Consider the following 16,307-nt stretch of genomic DNA (forward strand, 5'->3'; position numbering starts at 1 on the left):
CTAACCGGCCACCCCTTTTTGTTTTCACTTTTTGATGTTTCTTTTTTTCCTTCTTTCTTGCTGTTTCTTTTGTTTGGTGTGTGTGTGTGTGTGTGTGTGTGTGTGTGTGTGTGTGTGTGTGTGTGTGTTGGCTTGTTGTGTTTGTCCATCTGGGAGTGTGGGGACAGAGCCAAGAGTGCAGTTTCCAGGCTCTCGGCCTCACGTGGAAAGGTGCTGGCTCAGATAGTAAATGGCCATCAACTGTGATTGGATGGCCATCAGCGGTGGCTAGTTGGCCGTCAGCTGTAACCAGTGAGCCATTGGCCACTAATACAACTGCTGTGGCTACACTAGCAGCAAATGGGGGCTAGCAAGAAGATGGTGGCTGGCAAGCGCGGATTGCAGTTAGCACGGCGGAGTGCAGGTTGTGGATTGCAGAGAAGTAGATGGCAGGTTGCGGATTGTGTGGCTCCTGCTTCCAGTGTCTCCAACCCAGCAGCCAGCAAGAATATAGTGGTGTGACTCCCCTATCTATGGCACAGTGGATATTCCTTTTTGGCCTCACCATGTCCTGCGTTCTTATGTGGGGAGTGGGAGCTGAGACCTCGCCTGACACCTGCATGACAGGGAGATTTCACTTTATTGGTTTTCAGTTTGGCTTTGTATTTAAATTGTTTGCTGTTCGATTTTATCCAGTGTTTCTTTATTATTAAAAAGAGAGGAAATATTTCCTTTATCAGTACTGTCTGCCATTTTAACTAGAAGCCGATATATGTATGTATTCTCTTTCTTTCTCTCTCTCTCTCAAGAATATGTGTAAGATTAATTCCCAGAAATGGAATCTCTAGGTCAAAAGTTATATACTGTTTTAAAACTACATTTTAAACTTGATATTTCATGGAAATCTTTCAATGTCATTAAGTATTTTCTATAATATTTATATAAAATATGTACATATTTTTAATTGCTCATAATATTTTACTATGGTATGTATTAACCATATTTTAAATCAAATTCCCAATTTTTAAGCATTAATGTTACTTATAATTTTTCACTGCTTATAATTATAAGCAAGCTGTTGGTTAATATTCCTGCACACACAAGAATGATTTATTTTTTTCTTCAGCTAAATTCCTAGAAGTAGAATTACTGGGTTAAAGAGTACGTGTATTTTAATGTTTTCTATACACAATGCCGAATTTGTACTTAACAAAAATACTTTATGAGAATTTTGGGTCTCCAAATGCTTAAAAATTCTGGGTAACATAATTTATTTTATCTTTGCCTAGTTGTCAAATGGAAGTTTACAGCTCATTGTTTTAATTTACATTTCTTCTTATAAAGTTGAAAATTTTTTATAGACTTAAGACTTATATATCTTTGGTGGATTGTCATCTGTCTGCTCAGGCCACTTTTCTTTTGGGTATATAATCATTTATTTATTTATTTTTTTTAAGGCGTGCACAGCTCACAGTGGCCCATGCGGGGATCGAACTGGCAACCTTGGTGTTATTAGCTCCACACGCTAACCAACTGAGCTAACTGGCCACCCCATTTTTTAAATGTAAAAATATATTTTATATTAAGGATGGTGCCTTTGTTATTTGTTGTACATGTTTTGCCCCAGTATGCCATCTGCCTTTTAATTTAATGTGTATGGTGACTTTTCATGTACAGAAGTTATTTTACTTTTACATATTCAAATCATTTGTCCTAGCCCACTTATTGGATAATTGATCCTATCCCCTTTATCATATATTGAATTAATTCAGATACTTGTGATTGTTTCTGACAGATCAATTTGGCCCCACTGATTTGTTATACTTTCTACGTCAGTACAACAGTGTTTCAGCTCTGTGGGTTTACAGAACATCTGCATATCTCAGACGACAATTCTTCCCTCATTACTAAACCTTTGAAAGAGTGTCTTGGCTCTTCTCACACAATTATTTTTCATGATGAAATGCAAAATCATTTTGTCAATCTTCTTCCTTCCAAAAGAAAAAAAAAAGAAGGCCTTATTTGGCTATTGAGTGAAACTGTTACATTTATATACTGAACTGGGGAAGAATGGATATCTTTTATAATACCATTTTCCAATCCAAGAACATTAAATGTTTTCCATTTATGCAAGGCTTCTTTTGTATCCCATAATAAAGTTTATAGTTTTTAAATAACAGCTTGAGATATAATTCACATACCATAAAACTCACCCAGTTAAAGTATACAATTAAATGTTTTTCAGTATATTTAGAATTATGCAATCATCATCATAGTCAATTTTGAACATTTTAACCACCCCCAAAACAAATCCCATACCCATTAGCATTCACTCCCTACTTTCCTCCAGCCATTCCAGCCCTAGGCAACCACCAATCTACTTTTTGTCTCTATGTATTTGTCTATTCTAAACATTTCATATAAATGGAGTCATACAATATGTGATCCTTTGTAATTAGCTTCATTCACTTAGTAAAATGTTTTCAAGTTTCATCCATGTTGTAGCATGTATCAGTACCTCGTTTCTCTTTATGGTCAAATAATATTCCATTGTATAAATATGCCACATTTTATTTATCCATGCATCAGCTGATGGACATTTGGGTTGTTTCCATCTTTTGGCCATTCTTAATAATGCTGCTATGGATATCTGTATATAAGTTTTTGTGTGCACATATGTTTTCACTTCTCTTGGGTATATATACCCAGGAGTGGAATTGCTGGATCATGTGGTAACTCTATGTTCAACCATTTGAGGAACTGCCAAGTTGTTTTCCAAAGCAGCTGTACCATTTACATTCCCACTAGCAGTGTATGTATGAGGGTTCCAAATTCTCCACATTCCTTGTCCACACTTGTTATTATCTGTCTTTTCTATTACAGTGGATATGAAGTGTTATTTCACTATGGTTTCGATTTGCACCTCCCTGATGGGTAATGATGTTGAGCATTTTTTCACATGCTTGTTGATCATTTGTATATCTTCTTTGGAGAAATATCTGTTCATATCCTTTGCCCATTTCTCAATTGATTTATTTGTCTTTTTACTATTGAGTTATAGAACTTCTTCATATATTTTAGATTCAAATCCCCTATTACATATGTGATTTGCAAAAATTTTCTCCCATTTTGTGGGTTATCCTTTGTTTCTTGATGGTGTCCTTGAAGCACAAAAGTTTTTAATTTTGACAATGTGCATTTTATTTTTTTCTTTTGTTGCTAGTGATTTTGATGTCATATGTAAAAACCCATTGTCTCATTCAAGGTCACGAAGATTTATACCTGTGTTTTCTTCTAAGATTTTTATAGTTTTAACTCTTACATTTAGGTCTTTAATCAATTTTGAGTTAATTTCTGCATGTGATGTGAGGTAGGGACACAACTTCATTTTTTTTCTTTTTTTTGGGGGGGGGTGATAATTGTTAGTAAAATTACATAGATTTCAGGTGTACAATTCTGTATTACATCCTCTATAAATCTCATTGTGTGTTCACCACTCAGAGTCAATTCTCCTTCTATCACCATATATTTGATCCCCTTTACCCTCACTTTCCACTCCCTTTCCCCCTTACCCTCTGGTAACCACTAAACTATTGTCTGTGTCTATGAGTTTTTGTTTGTTTTGTTCTTTTGCTGTTTTTGGTTTATATACCACATATCAGGGAAATCCTATGGTTCTCTGCTTTTTCTGACTTATTTCGCTTAGCATTATAATCTCAAGATCCATCCATGTTGTCACAAATGGTCCTATTTCATCTCATTGCCGAATAGTATTCCATTGTGTATATATACCACAACTTCTTTGTCCATTCATTTATCAAAGGACATTTTGGTTGTTTCCATGTCTTAGCCACCGTAAACAAAGCTGCAATGAACATTGGAGCACACGTGTCTTTATGTATAAATGTTTTCAGATTTTTGGGGTTGATACCCAGGAGAGGGATTGCTGGGTCATATGGTAATTCTATTCGTAATTTTTTGAGGAACCTCCACACTGCCTTCCACAATGGCTGCACCAGTCTGCATTCCCACCAACAGTGTATGAGGGTTCCTTTTTCTCCACAGCCTCTCCAACACTTGTTACTATTTGTCTTGTTGATGATAGCCATTCTAACTGGGGTGAGGTGATATCTCATTGTGGTTTTGATTTGCATTTCTCTGATGATTAGTGATGTTGAGCATTTTTTCATATGTCTATTTGTCATTTGTATGTCCTCTTTGGAGAAATGTTTCTTCAGGTCCTCTGTCCATTTTTCAATTGGGTTGTTTGTGTTTTGTTGTTGAGTTGCCTGAGTTCCTTGTATATTCTGGATATTAGCCCCTTATCGGAGGCACTGTTTGCAAAAATCTTCTCCCATTCAGTTGGTTGCCTCTTTATTTTGTCGATGGTTTCTTTTGCTGTGCAGAAGCTTTTAAGTTTGATATAGTCCCACTCATTTATTTTAGCTTTTACTTCCATTGCCTTTGGAGTCAAATTCATAAAATGCTCTTTGAACCCAAGGTCCATAAGTTTAGTACCTGTGTTTTCTTCTATGCAGTTTATTGTTTCAGGTCTTATGCTTAAGTCTTTGATCCATTTTGAAATAATTTTGGTACATGGTGACAGATAGCAGTCCAGTTTCATTCCTTTGCATGTGACTTTCCAATTCTGCCAGCACCATTTATTGAAGAGGCTGTCTTTTCTCCATTGTATGTTTTTTGCTTCTTTGTCAAAAATGATCTGTCCATATTTATGTGGTTTTATTTCTGGGTTCTCAATTCTATTCCATTGGTCTACATGTCTGGTTTTCTACCAATACCATGCTGTTTTGATTATTGTAGCCCTGTAGTACAAGCTAAAGTCAGGGAGTGTGATACCTCCAGTATTGTTCTTTTTTCTTAAGATTGCTTTGGCTATTCGGGGTCTTTTGTGGTTCCAAACAAATCTGATGATTTTTTGTTCTATACCTTTAAAAAATGCCATTGGGATTTTGATGGGGATTGCATTAAATCTGTATATTGCTTTGGGTAATATGGCCATTTTAACTATGTTGATTCTTCCAATCCATGAGCACGGAATGTCTTTCCATTTCTTTCTGTCTTCTTCAATTTCTTTTAAAAATGTATTATAGTTTTCAGCATATAGGTCTTTCACATCCTTGGTTAAGTTTATTCCTAGGTATTTTATTCTTTTTGCTGCAATTGCAAAAGGAATTTTTTAATTTTATTTCTTTTTCTGAGATTTCATTATTAGTATATAGGAAGGCAATGGACTTTTGTGTGTTGATTTTGTAGCCAGCAACTTTACTGTATTCGTTGATTGTTTCTAATAGCTTTTTGGTGGAGTCTTTAGGGTTTTCTATATATAGCATCATGTCATCTGCAAAGAGTGACAATTTTCTTCATTCCCAATTTGGATGCCTTTTATTTCTTTCTCTTGCCTGATTGCTCTGGCAAGGACTTCCAACACTATGTTGAAAAGCAGAGGTGATAGGGGACAGCCCTGTCGTGTTCCTGAACGTAGAGCAAAGGGCTTCAGTTTTTCACCATTAATTATGAGATTAGCTGAGGGTTTGTCATATATGGCCTTTATTATGTTAAGGTATTTTCCTTCTATACCTATTTTATTAAGTGTTTTAATCATAAATGGATGTTGTATCTTGTCAAATGCTTTTTCTGCATCAATTGATATAATCATATGATTTTTGTCCTTTATTTTGTTTATGTGATGTATCACATTGGTGGATTTGTCGATGTTGAACCATTCTTGTGCCCCGGGGATGAACCCCTCTTGGTCGTGATGAATAATCTTTTTAATGCATTGTTGCATTCGATTTGCTAGAATTTTGTTTAGGATTTTTGCATCTGTATTCATCAAAGATATTGTTCTGTAGTTTTCTTTTTTTGTGTTGTCCTTACCAGGTTTTGGTATCAGGGTAATGCTGGCCTCATAAAATGGGTTGGGGAGTACTGTCTCTTCTTCAATTTTTTGGAAGAGTTTGAGTAGGATTGGTATTAGATCCTCTTTGAAAGTTTGGTAGAATTCACTAGTGAAGCCATCTGGTCCCGGACTTTTGCTTTTGGGAAGGTATTGGACTGATTCAATTTTGTTATTGGTGATTGGTCTGTTTAGATTTTCCAATTCTTCATGGTTCAGCCTAGGAAGGCTATATGTTTCTAAGAACTTTTCTATTTCTTCTAGGTTATTGAATTTGATGGCATATAGTCCTTCATAGTATTCTTGGATGATCCTTTGTATTTCTGTGGCATCCGTGATAACTTCCCCTTTTTCATTTCTGATTTTGTTAATTAGTGTCTTCTCTCTTTTTATCTTAGTGAGTCTAGCCAAGGGTTTGTCAATTTTGTTAATCTTTTCAAAGAACCAGCTCTTTGTCACATTAATTTTTTCTATTGTCTTTTTGTTCTCTATTTCATTTAGTTCTGCTCTGATTTTTGTTATTTCCTTTCTTCTGCTGACCTTGGGTTTTACTTGTTCTTCTTTTTCTAGTTCTTTAAGGTGTAACATGAGGTTATTTATTTGGGAGTTCTCTTGTTTCTTGAGATAGGCCTCTAATGAGATAAATTTCCTTCTTAAAACTGCTTTCGCTGCATCCCACAAATTTTGGTAGGATGTATTTTCATTGTCATTTGTTTCTATGTATCTTTTGATCTCTCCTCTAACTTCTTCTTTGACCCAGTCGTTCTTTAAAAGTATGTTGTTTAATCTCCATGTATTTGTGTTTTTCCCCACTTTCTTTTTGTGGTTGATATCCAATTTCAAAGCCTTGTGATCAGAGAATATGCTTGGTATGATTTCAATCTTCTTAAATTTGCTGAGACTGATTTTATGTCCCAATATATGGTCTATCCTTGAGAATGTTCCATGCACACTAGAAAAAAATGAATAGTCTGATGTTTTAGGATGAAGTGCTCTCTAAATATCAATTATGTCCATTTCATCTAATGTGTCATTTAGGGCTACTATTTCATTATTTTCTGTTTGGATGATCTATCTATAGCTGTCAATATGTATTTAAGTCCCCTATTATAATTGTGTTTTGGTCAATTTCATCCTTTAGGTATGTTAGTAGTTGCTTGGTATATTTCAGTGCTCCCTGATTGGGGGCATAAATATTAATGACTGTTATGTCTTCTTGTTGTACAGTCCCCTTCACCATTATGAAATGTCCATCTTTGTCTCTTGTTATCTTTTTCACCTTGAAGTCTGTTTCATCTGATATCATTATGGCTACACCTGATTTTCTCTGGGTACCATTTGCTTGGAGTGTCAATTTCCACCCTTTCACTTTGAGTCTATGCTTGTCCTTGTAGCTGAGATGTGTCTCTTGGAGACAGCATATGGTTGGGTTTAGTTTTTTGATCCAATCTGCTACTCTGCTAATCTGCTACTCTGTGCCTTTTTATTGGTGAGTTCAGTTACATTTAGGGTGATTATTGATATGTGAGGATTTCCTGTCATCCTATCTTTAGTTTTCTGGTAAGACTGTGTCTCCATTGTTTCTTTGCCTTTTTGTTGTTGTCTATTATTTCTGTGTGGTGGTATTCTATGATGTTTCCCTCTATTTCTTTTATTACGGTATATATTTCAGTTCTGGATTTTTTTTTTTTTTTTAGTGGTTACCCTTAAGTTTATGTAAAAGAAAGTTTGATATTTAGAGTATTCCATTTTCTTCAGCACGCTTACTTTCTCCATTCCCATATTCCGGTTCAGGCCTTTACTCTCCCCTTTTTTATGTTTTGATTGCTACAAATTGTCCCTGTTGATGGTGGTCGAATAGCCTCCTTTAGTATTTCTTGTAGTGCAGGTCGTGTATTGAAAATTCCCTCAGCTTCTGTATGTCTGGAAAGGTCTTTATTCCTCCTTCACATCTAAAGGATATCTTTGCTGGATATATTATTCTTGGCTCATAATGTCTCTCTTTCAATAGTTTGAATATTTGCTTCCACTCCCTCCTGGCTTGTAGAGTTTCTGCTGAAAAATCTGATAATCTAGTGGGCTTTCCTTTGTAAGTTAACATCTTCTTTTCCCTGACTGCTTGAGGATTCTTTCTTTGTCATTGATTTTTGACAGCTTTAATACAATGTGCCTTGGAGAAGGCTGTTGGGATTGAGGTAATTAGGTGTTCTATTTGCTTCTTGGATTTGAGGATCCAGTTCTTTCCACAAGTTTGGGAAGTTCTCATCAACTATTTGTTTGAACATACTCTCTGTTCCCTTCTCTCTTTCTTCTCCTTCTGGTATGCCCATTATTTTTATATAGCTCTTTCTGATGGAGTCAGAAAGTTCTTGTAGAGTTCTTTCATTTCTTTTAAGTCTCAAGTCTCTTTCTTCTTCCATCCATGTCATTTCCAGGTTTCTATCTTCGATGTCACTGATTCTTTCTTCCATCTGGTCAACTCTATTACCTAAGCTGGCTATTTCATTCTTAATTTCTTCTATTGAGTTCTTAATCTCCAGAAATTCTATTTGGTTCTTTTTAAAAATTTCAATCTCTTTCGTAAAATGCTCATGTTGTTCTTTGATTGTGTTTCTGAGTTCATTAAACTGCCTTTCTGTGTTTCCTTGCATCTCGTTGAGTTTTTCAGAACTGCAATCTTGAATTCTCTGTCATTTAAGTCACATATTTCCATATCTTTAAGTTCCTTTTCTGGAGACTTTTCACTTTCTTTCTGAGCTGTCTTGTTGCCTTGGTTATTCATGGCAATTACTGATTTATTATTTATCTTCCTAGACATCTACAGGAGTGGGTTCTGCAACAGGTTGATAGGAAGAGGTCTTTCTTTTGTTTTCCAGTACTTGTTGGTAGAATGTTTTATTTTCTCTCTGACTGCAGCCTTTTTTTCTCTCTCACACTGTAGTGCTATGTTTTCTCTGCACTATTCCAGCTTCTCACACAATGGGGGGATTCCCTGGGAGACGGGCTTCTCCTCTGTTAACAGTTCGCCTGGGTCACAGGGCACAGTGTCCGTGTGGGGATGCGGAGAGCTTTTGAAGTTCCAAAGCTCTTCCTGCACCAGATTCAGAGCCCATGTGTTTCAGCAGTTCTATTTACTCCTGCAGATAGGTGGGGACAGGGGTGGGGTAAGTTGTGAGAGGTGACCCAGAGCAATGGCAACAACCACCACCACAGCCAGTCCTGCTTCCACAGCTCCCTCCCTTTGCCGGAACTAGTTCGGCTGCGAATGTTGTCTCCGGACCACACTTCTCAGAACTGCAAATATTCTGTTCTTTAGACCTGACACTGCTATTGTTCTTCTTCTAGCACTGGGCAGGTGGGGATGGGGCAAGCTCTGGGAGGGTAGGGAGGGGGTGGCTAGTCTCAGTACCTAAGGCTTCCTTCTCTGCAGCAGTGAGGACTTAAACCACTGTTTTCAGCCTTCTTCCCTCAGTCTTTGCTAGGAGGTCTCTGCCGTGAGCGTTGGGTTCAGCCGTGTTATATGCTGTTCCCTCAGTCCTGTGGGCCATAAACGGAGCCCTAGCAGTCTGAGTTCTTCCCTCTCCCGCAGCTGCAGTAGTTCCGGGATGCAGCGAGCTCCGAGTACTGAGCTAGGTCTGTGTCCTGCACCCCTGCGGCTCCGTCTCCACACTTCTCCCTTCCCTCTTCCCCTGCTCATGCAATTTGCCCACCTTTAGGTGAATTCAGTAGTGGGCCCCTTCATCTTGCCTGTCTGCTGTGCAGGGAGTCCTTTGTGGTGTTATAGTTGTTCCATTTGTTGTGAATTCCAGGGGACATTTACAGAGGCTCACCTCACGCTGCCATTTTGATGACCTGTGTATCCATTCTTTTTCATATGGATCTCTAATTATCTTAGCATCGTTTTTAAAAAAAACAATTCTTTCCCCCTTTGAATTGTCTTGGTGCCCTTACAGAAAAAAATCATTTCATTGTAAATGTAAGGGTTTATTTCTGGACTCTCAATTTTACTCCACTGACTGTAGTATGTCTATCTGTAGCTTTGAGGTAAGTTTTGAAATCACGGAGTTTGAGTTCTCCAATTTTGTTCTTCTTTTGCAAGATGTTTTGGCTATTCTGGGTCCCTTGAATTTCCTAGTCCTAGGTGTTTTGTTGCTGAGGTGAGTGAGCTCTATTTTTTGTTTGGTCATTGCTGGTGTACAAAAAACTACTGAGTTTCATATATTTATTTTTGAGTCTAGCTACTTAACTGAACTCTCTCATAAGTTCTAAACATTCCTCAGTCCATTAGTTAGGATTTCTCAGATACACAAATATCTTTTGCAAATAATAATAAGCTTGACTCTTTCTTCCCAAATTTATGTCTCATATTTATTTTTCTTCTTTTATTGTTTTTCCTTAAATTTCAGAATATTGTTGACACTACTCATTCACAGCATAACATCCTTGTTTTGTTCCTTGTTTTCATATCAATGCCTTTGTTATTAAGGACTATATTTGCTCTCCATTCGAGGTCATCACTTGGTATCATATTGTCTGTTGGATTGAGATATATACATTTATCATCTTGACAAAGTCTTTTTATTCCTTGTTCCTAAGAGTTTTCATCAGGGTGCATCTTATTAGGATAATTATGCAGTTTTTCTCCTGTGTCCTATTCATATGATGAATGACATTAATAAACTTTTAACATTGACCCTCCTTGCATAAACTGTCTCCTGAGCCATGGGAACAAATTAGCTCACATTAGCAGAAATAACTTATATCTCACTGGTGTAGCTCCCACCTGAACAATATAGAACAGAGGTCACAAACTGAAAGTCAGTGGGTCGTATCTGGTTTGACCTGCAAGGAGTTTTAAAATACTGCTTTGAATTAGTTTTTACCATTTAAAAACCAGGAGATTTCAGATGAAAAATTCCAATTTTTGGTTTTCTTTAAAAATTATAAAATCTGACCACACCAGTCCTGCATTTCCACAGTGGGCTGGAGCCAGGCCCCAAGGGAGCCCCCTTTGGAGATCTCATTCACATCCTTTCCAAACCCTATTGTCTCCATACCCTATTGTTCCCTGACATCAAGGTCAAGGTCAGTTGCCAGTTTTTGTATTTGTGCAATGGTTTTTCTTATATTGGAATTAGGTGAAAATGAAATATTTCTTGTAATCATGTCTGTAGCAAATGTGGAAAAATAGAAGAGGCCAGTAGGGATATATGCTTCAAGAGAAATGGCATATTTATTGGTAGAAGTGAAGAATCTTCCTATATGTTTAATACACAAAGTGTACCTGTTGAAAGAATACAACATAGAATGCTTCCTGAAATCAGAAGAATATGGAAAAGTGGGGGGGAAAGGAAACCTTATTGAAATGGGGGAAAAATGACAACAGGGGTTGTTTCAGGAGGCACAGAGCATAAACAATGCTGCCAAAATGTCGTAATATAGTAAGTGAATACCAGCTCATGAATCCTGGCCTAGAGTTTGACAGGCTTGGTTCTTAGAGACAGCTGAGTTTCTGACCCCGGCTCCAGTCCTCCAGCTTCCTTCAAAGCTTCCTTCATTGTGTGCTCACCTTGCCCATCCCCACAACCTGGTTGTTCGGCTGCTGCGTCCCAGGTCTCCAAGACTCTAATGAAAATAGCTCCTTTTGCTGCTGCCTGAGCTCTTTCCTCCATAAGGTTTGGAAGCCAACCTGGGAGGCTGACCTGGGACAGTGGCCACACCCCTACCAGTAGCAACCCCAAAGGATTGGCTTGGGAGGGGTAAGGGAAATAAAGGTTGGCTCCCCTCCAACAGCTCCTCCCAAAACATACAATCTAAAATTTTAAATGGTGACTGAGCAGTCAGAATCTAAGCCTCCTATGTCGACCTTCTGGAGCTTCCTCATCTTGCAACCCGGGCCCACCCATAAACCCCTCCTTGCAGGCCCTTGACTTTCAACCATCAGTGCTTGTAGGCAACTAGTCCAACTGAGCAATTGAGTAAGTCTGAATCCCTTTAGGCTCATCCAGGATGTCAGCATTCTTTGAATAAACCCTAGTTTTTCATAGCATATTACTATTTAAATTAAAAGCTGCATACTATTTGCACTTATTTTATTTCAGATTTTTATATTTGTATCATAGAGAAGAGTGGTCTATAGTTTTCTTTTTAAGTTTTAGAAACACAGAAAATGAAATGGGAAGTTCTTCAAAAGTTAGTAAGATTTGCAACATTTACATTGTGATTTTTTTAAGTTTATATGTTGAAATAATTTTGGAGTGACAAAAAAATTGCGTAGGGTTCTCATAAAATATTCACCCAGTTTCCCCAAATATTAGCATTGTACCTAAAACATAGTATGATTATTGAAATCAGGAAATAATATTGATACAATATTATTAATGAATCTATAGACTATTTAACTTTTGCCACTTGTCCCACTAATGTCCTTCTTCTGGTCCAGGATCCAATTCAGAATCCCTCATCACATTTAATTGCTGAGTGACAATCTGTGACAGCCCTTCAATCTTTCTTTGGGTTTCCTGACTTCCACACTGTTGAAGATTTTATAGAATGTCCCTCAATTTGGGTTAGTCTAATGTTTTCTCATGATTAGACTGAGGTAAGGCATGTTTGATAAGAATACCACAGAAACGATGTTGTGCTGTCCTTGGTGCATCAAATCAAGAGGTAAATAATGTTTCTAAGTCTCTTTAGGATACTGTTAACCCTTTTCACTTTTAAGTGAACATCTCAATCACTTTTTCATATGTACACACTGTGTGACCACCACCCAGATACAGATAGAAAATACACATATCATCCCAGAAAGTTCACTCATGTCCCTTTTCCAGTGAAATTGCTCCCCTGCCCCCAAGATAACCACCATTCTGATGCTTATCATTATAGATTAGTTTGCTGGTTCTTGAACTTCATATAAATGAAATCATACAGTACATTTTCTTTTGGGTCTGGATCCTTTTGCTCAACATAATGTTTTTGAAATTCATCCACATTGACATATGTGTCAGTAATTTCTTCCTTTTTTATTGCTGAGTAGCATTCCATTATATGAATATACCACAACTGCTTTTTATCCATCCTACTATTAATAGATATTTGGGTTGTTCCAGTTTTGGCTATTATGAATAAAGCTAGTACAGTCATTCACATATACGTTTCTGTGTGGACATGTAAATTCATTTATCTTGGGTATATATCTAAGAGTGGAATTGTTGAGTCAGAGGGAGATGTATAGTCAATTTTATTAGATGCTACCAATCCCTTTTCTAAAGTAGCTGTGAAATTTTATCCTGCTACAAGAATATATGTGGGGGCGGCCAGATGGCCCAGTTGGTTAGAGCGCGAGCTCTGAACAACAGCATTGCAGGTTTGATTCCCACATGGGCCAGTGAGCAGCGCCCTCCACAACTAGATTGAAGACAATGAGATGCTGCTGAGCTGCCAGAGGGGCGGCCGGATGGCTCAGTTGGTTAGAGTGTGAGCTCTTAACAACAAGGTTGCCAGTTCAATTCCCGTATGGGATGGTGGAGTGCATCCCCTAAAACTAAGATTGAAAACAGCGACTGGACTTGGAGCTGGAGATGTACCCTCCACAACTAGATTGAAGGGCAATGACTTGGAGCTGATGGGCCCTGGAGAAACACACTGTTCTCCAGTTAAAAAAAAATTTTTTTTTTTTTAAAAAACAATATATATATGGGAGTTCTAATTGCTCCACATCCTCGCCAACATTTGGTGTTGTCGATCTCAATTGTAGCTATTCTAATTGCTGTAAAGTGGTAACTTGTGGTTTTAATTTCAATTTCCCCAATGATTAATGATGTTGAGCACCTTTTCATGCACTTATTGGCCATTTGTATGTCTTTTGTGAAGTGTCTGTTCAAGTTTTGCCCATTTTAAAATTAGATTGTCTTTTTTATTTTTGAGTTGTAGGAGTTCTTCACATATGCTGGATATGTTATATGTATAGTGAGGTTTCTAGTGTTGAAACTGGGTGGATAGTCAAGGTGTTAACTGAGATAGGGAAAACAAGAGGAGGTTGGGGAAAGATGAGAAATTCATTTCAGGATATGGAGTGATTAAGTTGCTTTTGGACTATCCAGGTGGAGATGTGCAGTAAGCACTTGGAATTCTAGAACTGGAGCTCAAGAAAGAAGTCTAGGCTATAGATTTGGAAGGGATCAGTATGATGGGGATGGATGAGAGAGCCCAGGGAGAAGAGACTCAGCCTCAAATAAAATCTCAACCCCAGCGTTTAAGAAATGATGAAGAAAATGAAGCCAGAAAAAGAAAACAGAATATTGATCAGCAGTGGAGGAGAGGTAGCATCAAATATGGCAGTGAGGTAATTACGCTATTGGATTTGGCATTTGGGGTTTCCTGGTGATTTTTTTCAGAGCATTGAAGAGTAAATGTAAGATAAGGAAGTGAAAATAGGAGTAGACTCCCCTTTGAAAACATAAGGCCATGAAAGGAAGGAGAGAGATAACAAATAGACATATATTTTTAAATAAAGTAACAACAGAGCTGTACAAAATAGACAAAATCAGATGCACATGAGTGAGAGAGGTATCTTGAGTCTTACCAGCTGCATTGAGGAGGTGGGGGTAGAAGATGGAAAGGCCTTGGTGGCTGAAGTTTGAAGCGCTGGCCAACAGGTGTCAGGTGCTGATTACATCTCCTGGTTGGGGGTCTGACCTAGGGACATGGAGACACAGGTGAAGCTGAGTGAGGGTCTGGGATGACATGCAAGCTCAACATCTGGGTCACACCTGCTGGTGGAGAAGAGAATGCCCACCTCTGAGGGGATGTGGGAAGAGACCGAGTGGGCTTCATGGGATGCTCAGCTTTCTGGTAGTGAGCCCGAATGGACAATTCTGCTTCAGCTTTCCTCCATCTTCAGTTTTAGGAATCCGAAGGACATGGAAGAAATCAAGGATGCCATCACCTCTCTAGCATTTTCTTTAGCTTTCAAAGTGATCTCATAATCTAATATGTCAGTCTGGTACATAATGCGTCATTCTTGCTACTCAATTCCTCATTCCAGAGAGGTTCTACCCCTTCCTCCCTACTCTGGCCACCTCGGGGCTATCTCCTCCTGCCCTCCTTCTCCTTTATGTGGTGGAAAAGTAGGGACTGGGGAGACTAGAGTCCACCCTCATCAAATCCTATGATATTAGGCATGTCTTCTCATAGTCTCTCGTGGCTCTGGTTCCTTATTTGTAAAATGGTGGTACTGTGGGCTTCAGTGGTGGGTGAGAAGTACTAGATGGTTCTGAGCTCCTTTCCATCTCTTACTATAGGCTGAAACAAGTCCCCTGTGTTCACCCAAGGGTACTTTCTGTTCTGTGCCTTTAAGGAAGTTGTTTTTTCTTGGGGTTAAGAGTCAGAAAAAGAAAAGTCATTGGTGTTCACATCACTCAAAGCCTCAGGTAGGGCTGTGGCTTTTGACCAACAATAACGTACGACGCTGTGGCCAATTTTGAACACTTCTGACAGATATTGTGACAGAGCCCCATTCATAGTGGAAGTGGAAATTTCAGCCCTGCCCTTTGTTAACTCTGAAATAAAGTGCTATTCTTTCTTTGCAAGGGCTGCCTACACAGTAGCCAACCTTCTTACCCCTACTTTGTAAATGAGGAAACTGAGGCACAGGGATGTACAATGACTTCCAGGATTCTGTGACCTAACTCTTGATATAACAACATCTGCTCCGTCATATGTGGGGAGAGAAGAGGAGGCAAGAAGAGGGCCTTGACTCTGGAGATGACTCCTCTCCCCCTTCAGGGTCTGAGAAATGGTTGAAGAGAGCCACTGGTGAAGGAAGGTGGGAAAGTCAGACCAGAGGCTGGAGCAGGAGTGCTGAAAGTCTGGATTGGCTGGTATTTCTAGGAAGGCTTCTGCAGAAGGGTGAGGGTCAAGGCATAGTCTGCACAGCAGGGGTGCAGACATTTTAAATGTTAAGCGTACCCAAAGAAAATAGAAGTAGGAGGAGGAAGTGGGGTGTAGGTCGCAATGAGAGAAGGAAGCAGCTCCTCAGAGGTTCCCCTTTCTCTTTCCCCGAAGCCCCCACCCCAAGCCTCTCTCGGGCTCCGCCCACCTCTCCTGCGGGGCCAAACCTTCGCTTCCGTTCCCCTGGCGGAACCGCACCTTACTCCTGGGGCAACGCTGCTGCTCGGTGCTGGTATCCCTCCGACCATGGCCGCCCACCCGCCAGGACTTGTTCCTTCCGAGGGCAGACGAACTCAGAGCTGGGGGCTGCTGCTCAGAAGCTCTGCGTGCTGCGTCCCGACTCTGCGGGAACTTGGGCTAGGTAGGCATTGCGCAGACACTGTCCGGCCACCAGGTGGCGAGAGAGGCCCGCTGGGCGACCAGCCCCGCCCCAGACCCCTCCCCAAAGCTAACCCCG

The 16,307-nt window shown here is 39.1% G+C and overlaps 1 protein-coding gene and 1 long non-coding RNA gene across 3 annotated transcripts in view; one reads left to right on the forward strand and one right to left on the reverse strand.

Annotated features, from left to right (window-relative positions):
- Positions 1-1,522: 1,522 nt before the first annotated feature.
- On the reverse strand, positions 1,523-16,182 carry LOC141568835 (uncharacterized). The gene is made up of 3 exons (XR_012492053.1): positions 16,049-16,182; positions 14,484-14,596; positions 1,523-1,970 (listed from the first exon to the last, which is right to left on the reverse strand). It is a non-coding gene; the product is annotated as an uncharacterized LOC141568835 (long non-coding RNA).
- PIK3R5 (phosphoinositide-3-kinase regulatory subunit 5) overlaps positions 16,064-16,307 on the forward strand; it is a 66,107-nt gene continuing 65,863 nt past the window's right edge. The window contains exon 1 of one of the 2 annotated variants that reach the window (XM_019755242.2): positions 16,064-16,211. The gene's annotated coding sequence lies outside the window, so the exon portion shown is untranslated. The remainder of the gene's footprint in view (positions 16,212-16,307) is intronic. The other variant, XM_019755244.2, reaches the window with a different exon arrangement.

This window comes from Rhinolophus sinicus, linkage group LG15, assembly GCF_036562045.2.
Source record: "Rhinolophus sinicus isolate RSC01 linkage group LG15, ASM3656204v1, whole genome shotgun sequence".
NCBI classification, from domain to species: Eukaryota; Metazoa; Chordata; class Mammalia; order Chiroptera; family Rhinolophidae; genus Rhinolophus; species Rhinolophus sinicus.